This window comes from Narcine bancroftii, chromosome 6, assembly GCF_036971445.1.
Source record: "Narcine bancroftii isolate sNarBan1 chromosome 6, sNarBan1.hap1, whole genome shotgun sequence".
Taxonomy (NCBI): domain Eukaryota; kingdom Metazoa; phylum Chordata; class Chondrichthyes; order Torpediniformes; family Narcinidae; genus Narcine; species Narcine bancroftii.
Window position 1 is genome coordinate 233,362,168 of NC_091474.1, and position 11,788 is coordinate 233,373,955.

General features: G+C 39.3%; 1 long non-coding RNA gene across 1 annotated transcript; it reads left to right on the forward strand.

Annotated features, from left to right (window-relative positions):
- The first annotated feature begins 933 nt into the window (after positions 1–933).
- LOC138735553 (uncharacterized) lies at positions 934–3,216 on the forward strand. The gene is made up of 2 exons (XR_011339764.1): positions 934–1,046; positions 1,995–3,216. It is a non-coding gene; the product is annotated as an uncharacterized lncRNA (long non-coding RNA).
- The last annotated feature ends 8,572 nt before the right edge of the window (positions 3,217–11,788 follow it).

Genomic DNA, 11,788 nt, shown 5'->3' on the forward strand with positions numbered 1-11,788 from the left:
GCAGAGAAGATTTACTTGGATGTTGCCTGGACATCAGGAACTGAGTTGCAGGGCAAGGTTAAACAGGTTAGGACTTTATTCCCTGGAGCATAAAAGAATGAGGGGAGATTTGATAGAGGTATTTAAAATTATGGGGGGAAGACAGTGTAACTGAGGGTAGGTGAGACACTAACCAGAGGACATGAATTAAAGGTGAAAGGGGTAAAGTTTAGGGGAACATTAGGGGGAACCTCTTCGCACAGAAAATGGTGGGAGTGTGGGGCGAGCTGCCAGCTGAAGTGGTGAGTGTGAACAGCCCACTGGAGATTATCCCAGTCCACCTCATTGCATGTGCCCTTGTTCTATATTCTATCACCCTGCCACTGGCAGCAGTGATCCATGAGAATGAAAACCAAAAGGCTGGATATCTGAAATAAAGACCAGAATATGTTAGAAGCCCTCTGGAAATAAGGACACATCAATTGTAAAAGAAACAGGTAATGTTTCTTGTCAAAGACCTTTATTCATACTGGGCTTATGTTCAGCTCTGCTGAAGATTTGTTTATCTGAGTCATGGAGAGAAACAGTGCAGAAGCAGGACCTTCGGCCCATCAAGTTGGTGATGACAATCAAGCTCCCATCTACATTAATCCCATTTTTATTGTTTCATTTTCTCCTTAATTGCGACCTATCTCCACTGGTCAACCTGCACAACTTTGAGATTTTATGCCGATCCTTCCACAATCCCACTTCATTTTCCATTCCATCAATTTCCCCCAGATTCAACCTTATGAATATTTTTCTATAATTATGAATGTTTTTCTATGATTTTATAGTCAATGTTATTACTTTAATTGAGTCTTATATTCTGTATTTTCTTAAAACTTAAATAAAATATTAAAAATCTTCCCCCCCCCCCCCAGGTTTCTATCACTCACTGGCGTACTAGAGTGAATTAAACGACCAACCTAGTTTGTCCTTGAGGTATGGGAGGAGACTGGAGCACCTGAACAAAGCCTACAAGGTCACAGGAAGAACATGCAAACTCCACATAGACAGCACTCAAGGTCAGGATTGTTTCCATGTCAGTGCAATTGTGAGACCTGTACCAGCTGTGGTACTGTGCCTTCCTAAACTTTATTCAGGATCCCTCCGTATTACTCTTTAATAATCTAGCCCAATGGTTATCAAACTTTTTCTTTCCGCTCACACACCACCTTAAACTATCCCTATGCCATAAGTGCTCTGTGATTAGTAAAGGTTTACTTAAGGTGGTATGTGAATGGGAAGGAGGTTTGAAAACCACTGTTTTAATTGTCCCTCATTGACTCATTATGTGCACGGTTTCATAGCTCCAAAGGAAATGGACCGATGACAATTTTCCTTAAGCAAAATATTTCAGTAACAATTGGGTCTAGGGCAGTGATTCTCATCCTTCCCTTCCCACCCACACACCACCTTAAGCCATCCCTTACTAATCACAGAGCACCGATAGCATAGGGATTACTTAAAGTGGGATGTGAGTGGAAAGAAAATATTTGATAACCACTGATCTAGCCCCTTGAATAATTCTAACTGATCAAAGGATGGGTTGATTAAAAAACAATTTCCTATGGTGGGGGAATTTAGAACCACAAGGTAAAACACCTGTACAGCTATCGATCATTTCAGAGAACTGAAAGGATGTTTTTCATTTTTTCATTTTAATTTTTAAACAAGTTAATTAACAGGTGCTTCTGGCCCAAAAGCTCGCCTACACTAATTGCCTTAAGAATCCCATATGTTTTTGGAGGGTGGGAGGAAATCGAAGCATCCAGAGGAAACCCACTCTGACACAGGGAGAATGTATATGTTCATGCAGTGAACCCTTATCCTAACCCTCTGTGAATCCCCTTCTATCCAATTCCTCTCTGCCCCACGTTCTCCGCAGCCGTAAACAAACTTGCTTTTGCTCTTTCCCATATCTGACAAAGATTTCTTGGATCTGAGAAGTTAACTCTGTTCTCTCTTCACAGATGCTGCCTGACTGACTGAGTGTTTCCGCTTGCAGTTGGATTTTCAGTGTACCTGATACCTAATAACAACATTTAAGAGGCAATGAGACAGGTACTAGAATAACCATAGACAGATATAAAATTAACGGAGCCAAGTGGAATTTACAAAGATAGGTCAGTACTGATGCTATGGGCCTACAGGCTGGTCTCTAGGCTGCACAACTCTATGATTCTCAGATTAATGCAGTGACAGAGAATATAGATATGTTTTTGGGAGATAAATTGCGAAAGGTTTGTTAGTGTAGGTCACATACAAACTCTTTAAAACAGTTCTTATTTGAAATACTGGAGCTCTGCTAATTCTAGACATATCGGGGCCTCACAGTCTTCGCAAGAGCTTTGCAGAATGCTCAAGAGACCTCATTAATGGACTGCTGTTTACAAAAGGCAACAGATGAAAGATCTTGCTGGAGCCACAGATTGTCAGGAAGAGAACTTGTTGTTCTAGGAGGGTCATGTGGTTTTGCAAGCAGAGAGAGTCAAACAGGCTTTTCTCTCTGACTCAGAGAGAGAGAGAGAGAGAGAGAGACAGACAGACAGACAGACAGACAGACAGACAGACAGACACACACACACACACACACACAGATCACTTGTACAGTGTTATAGCCAGCAGAAGTAGCTGGGACTGGAACAGGGCAAGCTGGCAAGCCCATTTGGAAGACAGCTAGGTCAAAGCCTTTGTGGTTCATGCAAAAGGAGAGGACTGGCTGTCTAATGTTTCACTTGGAATAAGGGAAACAAAAAGGAACTCTGTGGTGACCTGAAAGAAAGAGGTTATCATCTGGAGAACCCTGATGGGGCAAGTTTCTTCGGCAAGGCACTGGAGTGGCTGATGGAGGTACATCAGTTGTAGATGTTCTGAAACAACAAATCTCTCTCTGAAAACTGCCAAGAACCTTCCTGAGTGGTAACCATTTACCTTTCAAGCACCAAAGCCTGGTGAACATTATAAATGTTAAATTCTGTGCACAGCATAAGAATTACCTGCAACCAGTGAACTTGGAGGAATGAGAAGTGAGATTGGACTGTGAACCAAAGAACTTTTCTGAACTTACACACACATTACATACACGTGCACTTAGAATTAGAAGGGGGTTAAATTAAGTTAATAATAGATAAGTTAAAGTTTGATTCTGTTTTCATGTTTAAAGATAATTAAAAGCAACTTTTGTTTAAGTAACCATTTGTCTTCGTGAATATCTATTGGTGCTGGGTTTTGGGGTCCTCTGGGCTCATAATGGCATTTAGCAATGAGTTTGGAAATTTCAGGCCATGGGATCACCAGAAACAGTGAGATAAGGCATCAGCTAGTGTTTTATGAGCATCAAAGAACAATTCTTTACTGAATGTTGGGAAGTGGAGAAATCACAAGAATGTAAAGTGGGGCGAGTTAGGGCAAAGGGGTGAGCAATTTGACCCTTTAATTCTGGAATTCAGAAGAATGAAAGGAGATCTTATAGAAACATATAAAAATATGAAAGGAATAGAGTTTTCATCTCACCAGTCCCCCAAGTTTTTTTTCCCACTGGTTGGAGAGATGAGAACTAGAAGGCAAAGCCTCAAGATTCAGGGTAGTAGATTTAACTATATAAAAATTTACAGTACAGAAACAGGCCATATTGGCCCTTCTAGTCTGCACCGATTTACGTGAAACTCCACTAGTTCCACTTACCTGCTCTCTGCCCATAACCCTCCAATCCCCTCACATCCATGTACTCATCCAACCTTCTCTTAAATGACAAAATTGACCCTGCTGCAACCACCTCTTCCGGAAGGTCATTCCACTCAGCCACCACTCTTTGAGTGAAGAAGCATCCTCTTATATTACTCCTAAAGTTTTGACCCCTAACCCTTAACATGACCCCTTGTATCAATCTACCCTACCCTCAGAGGAAAGAGCCTATTCACATCTACTCTATCTAATCCATTCATAATTTTTTAATACCTCTATCAAATCCCCTCTTAACCTTCTACGCTCCAATGAATAAAGTCCCAGTCTACTCAATCTTTCAAGATACTGCAATCCAGGCAACATTTTCGTAAACTTTCTTTGCACCCTCACTACCTTATTTATATCCTTCCTATAATTTGGAGACCAGAACTGCACACAGTACTCCAAACTTGCGCTCACCGATGCCTTAAACAGTCTCAACATCCTATATTCTATGCTATGATTTATAAAGGCCAGCATACCAAAAGCCTTCTTCACCATCCTATCCACATGAGAATCTACCTTTCAATAATGCTGAACCATTATTCCAAGATCCCTCTGTTCCTCAGCATTCCTCAATGCCCTCCCCTTCACTCCATACATCCTATTTTGGTTATTTTTCTGAAAATGAAGCACCTCACACTTATCTACATTAAACTCCATCTGCCACCTTTCAGCCCACTTTTCTAAACAGTCCAAATCCTTCTGTCGTCCATGAAAACCCTCTTCACTATCCACAACTCCCCTTATTTTTGTATCGTCCACATATTTATTCACCCAATTTACCACCCCGAGATGAGGAGGAACTGCTTTTCTGAGAGGGCGGTGAATCCATGGAATTCTCTGCCCATGGAAGCAATGGAGGCGACCTCAGTAAACATATTTAAGATAAAATTGGATAGATTTTTGCAAAGTTGGGGAATTAAGGAATATGGGGAAAAGGCAGGTAGGTAGAGATGAGGCCATCATCAGATCAGCCATGATCTAATTGAATGGTGGAGCAGGCTTGACGGGTCGAATTGCCGACACCTGCTCCCATTTCATATGTTCTTATGTTTAAATCTGTTTCGCTATATATGTCTAACTCTGCCCTAACCCTGCCTATAACCATAAACCACCCTGTCTGCACAACTGAAACATCAGTTTCGTCCATTTTAAAATATTTTTATTGAGTTTAACATATAAATCCTACATACAAAGTCTTCTAATAAAACAAAAAACAGGTCATTCACATATCACAAATTAAATATAAATGTAAATTAAAAACCTATCCATAATTGTTTATTTAACTTATTTCTTTAAAACATTAAATTCTATCAATGTGGTAATTAACAGTTTATCCCTTTCTCACAATATATCCCAATATAGTTCAGGATATAACATTGACTAAAATTGAACAATCCCTTTATAGAAACAAATGGTAAATTCTATCTTACATAATGATATGATCCATGACAACTAAGTTTAACCCCATATTTGACTAATTATCCTAAAGAAACATGAAAAAAAAACTCCTCGGACTAATCTGCCCCCTCCCTCTAAACAAGGTTAACTTGGAAAAGTGTAAAGGTATGGATCAAATAGCAACCTTCAGACACTAGACAGAGCATCCAGATCTTTCAATTACGATAGTAATCTATGAATAGGCACAAAGTCTTGTCAAAATGAAACTGTTTATCTTTAATGTTACATCTAATTTTCTCCAAGCTTAAACAGGACACAATATCGTGTAACCACTGGGCATGAGTAGGTGGAGAGTTTCTTTTTATTTCTTGCACAAACTACAACTATGAATTTATTTCTAACCTTTGATATTATTTAACTCTTTTTTATCTTATAAAAAATTAATTTTTTGCTATTGTAGATGCTATATCTTACCTTCTTGTGTGGCTGAAGCCACAATAAACTCACTTTAAACATTGAACATTGCATTCAAGGTTCCTTTTATTGTCATATTATAATAAAAAAAAATGTAATAAACACGATATACATCGATTTTTGCCTGAACATTGCCTGGCATCCGCAATAATAGAATGAGAATCAAAAGAGAGTTAATTCAGAGACACTTATACTCTTTCTACCTTTACTGAAAAGCTGCGTTATTGCCGTATACACAAGCCATATCTGGAAGCTAGCTTGCTTGTTCACACAGAACAGAAGAAAAGCCGGGTCGATGAGTCCTTTTACATGGCAAGTGGGCTTCCCGAAGCAAAAGAGGCAGGACATGTAACACAGCCCCACTTCGCCTCTCTGACACTACTTACCTTGTCAGATAAAAGCTGGGTAAGTTCACACTACCGTCCCCCCCTCATCTGCCTTTGATACGGTCACACAGTAAGGCGAAGTGTTTGGGGGGCGTGACAAGATGGCGTAAAGGCAAGACGTGTATTCCACCTTCTCCCAGCTGAAACATTAAATGCCCAACTTTACGTTGTTTAAAATTAGTTAAAAATAATATTTTAAATTTTTTAAACAATAGTAAATTACTATGCCAACTAATGTAAAAATATCTAAGGCTTAACTTCAAAAGAAATCGCCATTTAAAAGTACGGAAGAATTGAGGCCTACCTTTACAGTGGAATCCTCGGAGTCGATTTCGGCGATTCCTAATGGACCAGAGGACCCCAGCCTGTCCGATTTTGACACCGGCGTCGACCTTGCTCCCGCAAGATGGCGCCGGCACCTTGGTGAGTTCGGCTGTTGACAATCCACGCGCACGTGAAGCTGTGTGTGTGAACGACATGGTGGACAGGGAGACCCGTGGTCACGCGATCTTGCCGGGTGGTCTGGGGATGCGCGGAGTAGCGTCGGAAGATCCTCCGACACGCCCCGTGGCTTTGTCTGACTTGCGTGGAGCGTTGTGGGTCCGGGAGCTCCTTGATAAGGTCTGGGCTGCGGGGGAGCCCGAACACCAGCGCCCTGAAGAGGTTGGGGTGCCGGCGTCGGGTGTCCAGACCCGCAGCCGCACTGCCAAGGCATCCACACCGACAGAAGAGGAGGAATTACTTACCTTTGCAGAATACGTCCAGCAGGGGGAGCCAGCAACCTATGAAAGTAAACCTCAAAAAGTGGAATCGGAACCTGGAATGGATTCAGTATTTACTGTTCTGGAAGGGATTGCCTATCAGATGGGTAATATGTCAAAACAAATATCAGATCAAATGAATCAAGGATTTATGGAGGTGAAAATACTTTGTGAGGAAATGTCAAATATGAAGTGAGATGTGAATGTAGTCAAAAGTCACATTAATAGATGTATAAAATCTGTTGATACTGTACAAGAAAATTTTAAGAAAATTGAGAGAGCTTTTTCTGAGTGTGAAAGTCAAGTGGAGCGTAATCGAGACAAAATAGACAAAGTGGAAGGATCTTTCGTAGATTGGGGAATTCAAAAAAGAGACTTATTGAAGAAGATTGATTCTTTGGAAAATCAGAGTCGGAGAAATAACGTGAAGATAGTTGGTCTTCCAGAAGATATTGAAGGCTATGATTCTATAAAATTCATTAAACACTGGATCCCAGAAGTTTTGGGTAAAGAGTTCTTTCCTGAAGGTTTGGAGTTAGATAGGGCTCATAGAGCTCTGAATAGAAAACCGCTTCCAGGACAACCACTGAGAGCAGTTTTGATTCATTGTTTAAAATACCAGGATAGAGAAACGATTTGACGTATGGCAGTACAAAAAGCACGACATTAATGGTTCAAAATAACTACTTTTTTATGCTGATTTGAGTCAGGAAGTTATTCGTAGATGGCGAGAATTCAATACGGCTAAAGATGTTCTGTGGCGAAAAGATTATAAGTTCGGTTTATAAAGGTTTTTTATGGAAACTTTCAATCTCAATTTTTTGAAAATGATCATGATGCCTTAGTCTTTGCGAAATCCCTGCCGGAATTGAGAAGAAATGGTCGTTCTCCGCCTTTGTCTCCTAAAAGGAGATTAAATAGAAATGGAAATGGCAGTATTTTTCGAAACTTTTAATGTTCAGGGGTTAAATAATCCAATAAAGAGAAAGAAAGTATTGGCGTATATAAAAAAGAATGGGAAGAATTGAAAAAATGGAAAGAAAGAAGAAATACAGAATCCTCTTGATATCGAAGATCTGGAGCAATCGTTGGGTTTGGAGTTGCTGGGTTGAAGATATGGACAATATTTGAATGTGTTTATCTATATAATAAATATGTATCAGGCTGGGGGGGGGGGAATGGATGACACTGAAAACTTTGCAAGTCATCTGCTACCAGTGGGTTTCCCACACCCAGTTTTTTAGGGTAATACTCTCTTGGGTGGTTTCTTTATTTGTGTGTGTTTTTTTAAACTTTTGCTTTGATTTTTTTAAAGAGGGTTTTTTCCCTCTTTTTTTTAATTTTTGAAGGATTACAAAGGGGAAGATTATTTTATAGAGTTTAATTTTTTAGTGTGCGTATTTGCTAATAGTTAAAATTATGTCCAAATTGAATTTCGCAACTTTTAATGTTCAGGGGTTAAATAATCCAATAAAGAGAAAGAGAGTATTGGCGTATATAAAAAAAGATGAAAATTGATATTGCTTTTCTACAAGAAACACATTTGACTGAGAAAGAACATTTGAAATTTAAAAGAGACTGGGTTGGTCAAGTTTTTTTTATTCTTCTTTTAATTCTAAAGCAAAAGGAGTAGCAATCTTAATTCATAAGAATTTACCATTTGAATTGGAATCTACTGAAGGGAATGCTGGTAGAGTTTTAAGATAATGACTATCAATCGTTATATCAATTAAATTATGTACCTATATTGAGGTGGATTAAAGCAGACTTAACTAAATGGAAAGATCTCCCATTAACTCTAATTGGACGTGTTAATTGTATTAAGATGAATATCTTTCCTCGAATTCAATATTTATTTCAATCAATACCTTGTTTAGTTTCAAAGAGTTTTTTTCAGGATTTGAATAAAGTAGTATGAGAGTTTTTGTGGAAAGGCAAATTAGTTCGAGCAGCGTTACACAAACTTACTTGGAAATATGCATTGGGTGGCTTACAAGTGCCACATTTTCAAAATTATTATGAGGCAGCTCAGTTGAAGTTTATTGGTAGACTGATGGATTTGGATCAACCTCCTAGTTGGGCTAAGGTGGAGATACCATGTCTACCTAAAATGGAGATACATGAATTTATATTCTGTTGGAATTTGATTTTATTACAGGAATATGATATGCCAATAATTTATTAAAGATTTGGATAAAAAAATAATTTTAGGGTCAAGAGATAAATTATCAATTTTAACTCCATTATGCAATAATCGGCTTATTCCTTTTTCAATGTTATTTAAAGATTTGGAATTCTAAAGGTATAAAGACAATGCAGGACTGTTTTGTAGAGGGACAGTTTCTTTTATCCATTTGAGAGAACGATTTGAAATACCTTTAAATTCTTTATTTGTGTATTATCAGCTTAGGGCTTTGGTAAAAGATAATGGTAGAGAGATGTATTTACCTACTTTGTTGAAATTTGAATCTTTGACTTCTACTATACCAAAGGAGGGTTATGTTTCAGTTATGTATAATTTATTACAGGACAATATGGATAAACCAGATTGGGAAAAATCTAAACTTAAATGGGAGACTGATTTACTGTTTACTTTTCCTGAAGATGACTGGGCGAACATATGTCAGGACAATGTAAATAAATTGACTAATGTAAGTTATGGTATGGTCAATTATAATTTTTTATATCAATTGTATTTGACCTCAGAAAAATTAAAAAAATATGGGTTTAGTAATTCGGATTCTTGCTTTAGATGTGGTTTATTTTTCTGGTACTTGTGTGAAAGTCCAACCATTTTGCCAAGAAATTAAAATAGTTTTGGAAAAATTGTATAATTTTAAACTACTTTTGGATCCAACAATTTTTTTTGTTGGGAGATTTGTATTCATTAAGGGGAATGGGTTTGGATAAAGTTCAAATAGCTTTTGTACATTTGGTGTTATCGGTAGCGCGTAAATGCGTTGCTAGTACTTGGAAAGATGATGTAGAAATTAATATAATACGCTGGCATAATGAATTGAAAGCTTGTATCGTTATGGAAAAAAATGTCATAATTTACATGATTTTTTTTGTTGATAAGTGGTCTCCGTATTTGAAATATATGCAATTGGATGTATTTTGAACTGTTATTAACATTTATTTTTTGAAAAATTATATATATATGATTTCTATATTTGGCTCCCCTTAAGGGAGCTAGCTGAGGGGCGGGGGGAGGGAGGGTTTTTTCTTCTTTTATTTGTTTGTTGTGTTTTGTTTTTCTTTATATATAAATCTTTGTAAAATTACTTTGTTTGAAATATTTACATTGTATGTTATACTTTTTACTTATCTTTTAAATAAAGTTAAAAAAAGTTAGGGGAAGTGTTCGAATGGCAGATAATATCTGCCTCGAATCCTCTGTGTGAAGGGGGATGGATTCACTTCCATCGCTCCTGCCACCTCTGCAGACGCACTGACTCCTGTTCAAACCATCGGCAACCTGAGCTCCAGATCCGAACCTCTGATACGATCAGGAAGCTTTCAGTGCCTGAGGCTCTTCTTGCCCTCAGCTCGCTCTCGAATCCTGCTTCCAATACCTGGTCTCTAGCAGCCTGCAGGATGGTGTGAGTCCTTCGGCTGCATCGCCAGCCGCCCACAGCCTATGCGAGTCCCTCAGCTGCTGAGCCACTGAGCCCCTCAAGGTCACCTTCCTGTAGAGTTGTCTCCTAGACCCCTTTCTCAGTGGTGAGTGTTGCCCCGTTGCTGATGCCCTGTGCTGGCCTGATGCTCTCCTGGAGTCTGCAACCCCTTGCTGTCCACTGCCTGCTGACCTCTGCAGTTACAGGTTGTTAAAAAAAAAAGTTGTTGTCTGGTCTGCTAACAGGCCGTTTAAACCCCGTACAGAGCCTTTGGCATCATAACCCATCAGGAGGACTCTGAAGAGCAGCACTGCATCTTCGTTCCCCACTCTATCAGGTCCGCATCAGCGGATGCACTGCCAATGCATCCCCTGAGGGCTCTGGCAGCGCCATCATATTTTCTTTTAGCTGATAACTTGATCCCTGCCTTCCTGGAGCTGGAGTGTGGCCATATTTTGTGAGCTGTCCCCAGCAGATAATCTCCTCACATGTTCTCCAATGGCCCTAGTCTCTTATACCTCCATCCCAACACTTTATCAGGCTTTTGAATGAATCTCACACTTGTGAGATTATGTTGCCATTGCTCTGTACCAACTGATCTCCCTCTGTAACTCTGTCATATTTGCTGTACTGTGTCCAGCTGGACTGCTCACATTGCAAGCTTTCTCATTTCACTTCGGTACACGTGATAACAAACTTGAGCGTGACCTGATACCCTTTTCCCCTACACCCGAAAAAAAATTCTGCAGTTTTCCCATCTGTCCTGTTGTTATTTGTTTGTGTGGGTTGCGTGAGGTGTTGTGTGTTTTGGCTTCTCTTCGCATTCAATCTCTGGTCTGATCCTGGATCGCCTCCCCACTTTCTTGCCTTGCCTTGTTCTGCTTTTGGCTGGTGTGTGGCTCTGCCACCTCCCCTGCCTCACGTTTACTTCCGTGTCGCTCTGCATTCTTTTCCCTGTCATTTCTGGCTTGTTCCAGAACTTGCCAGGAATCTCCTTATCATTTGACTTTTCTGCACGTACAGGCAGTCCTCTTATCTTTTCTTATCTCATACTTCATCTGACTGATCGCTGAAGTTATGAAGTGCTTGATTATTGTCTTTAACGAAAGTCATGGAGAAAATGGCACACAGAAGGGAGACTGTGTTCATTAGTGCCCCTAGTCAAACAACTCCATCAGTCCTAATTCCTCTCCACTACCCTGTAAGTTATTTTGTGAGGTACCTATCCAATTCTCTCCAATAAAAACCTTAATTGAATTGAATTGTTTTATTTGTACTGAGATACAATAAAAAAATCTTTGTTTTCCGTGTTATTCAGGTAAGTCAACTTATATAACAGGTACAGCAACGGTAACAAATAAATACTGAATATACCAGTACTCATGTAATAGTCGATCCT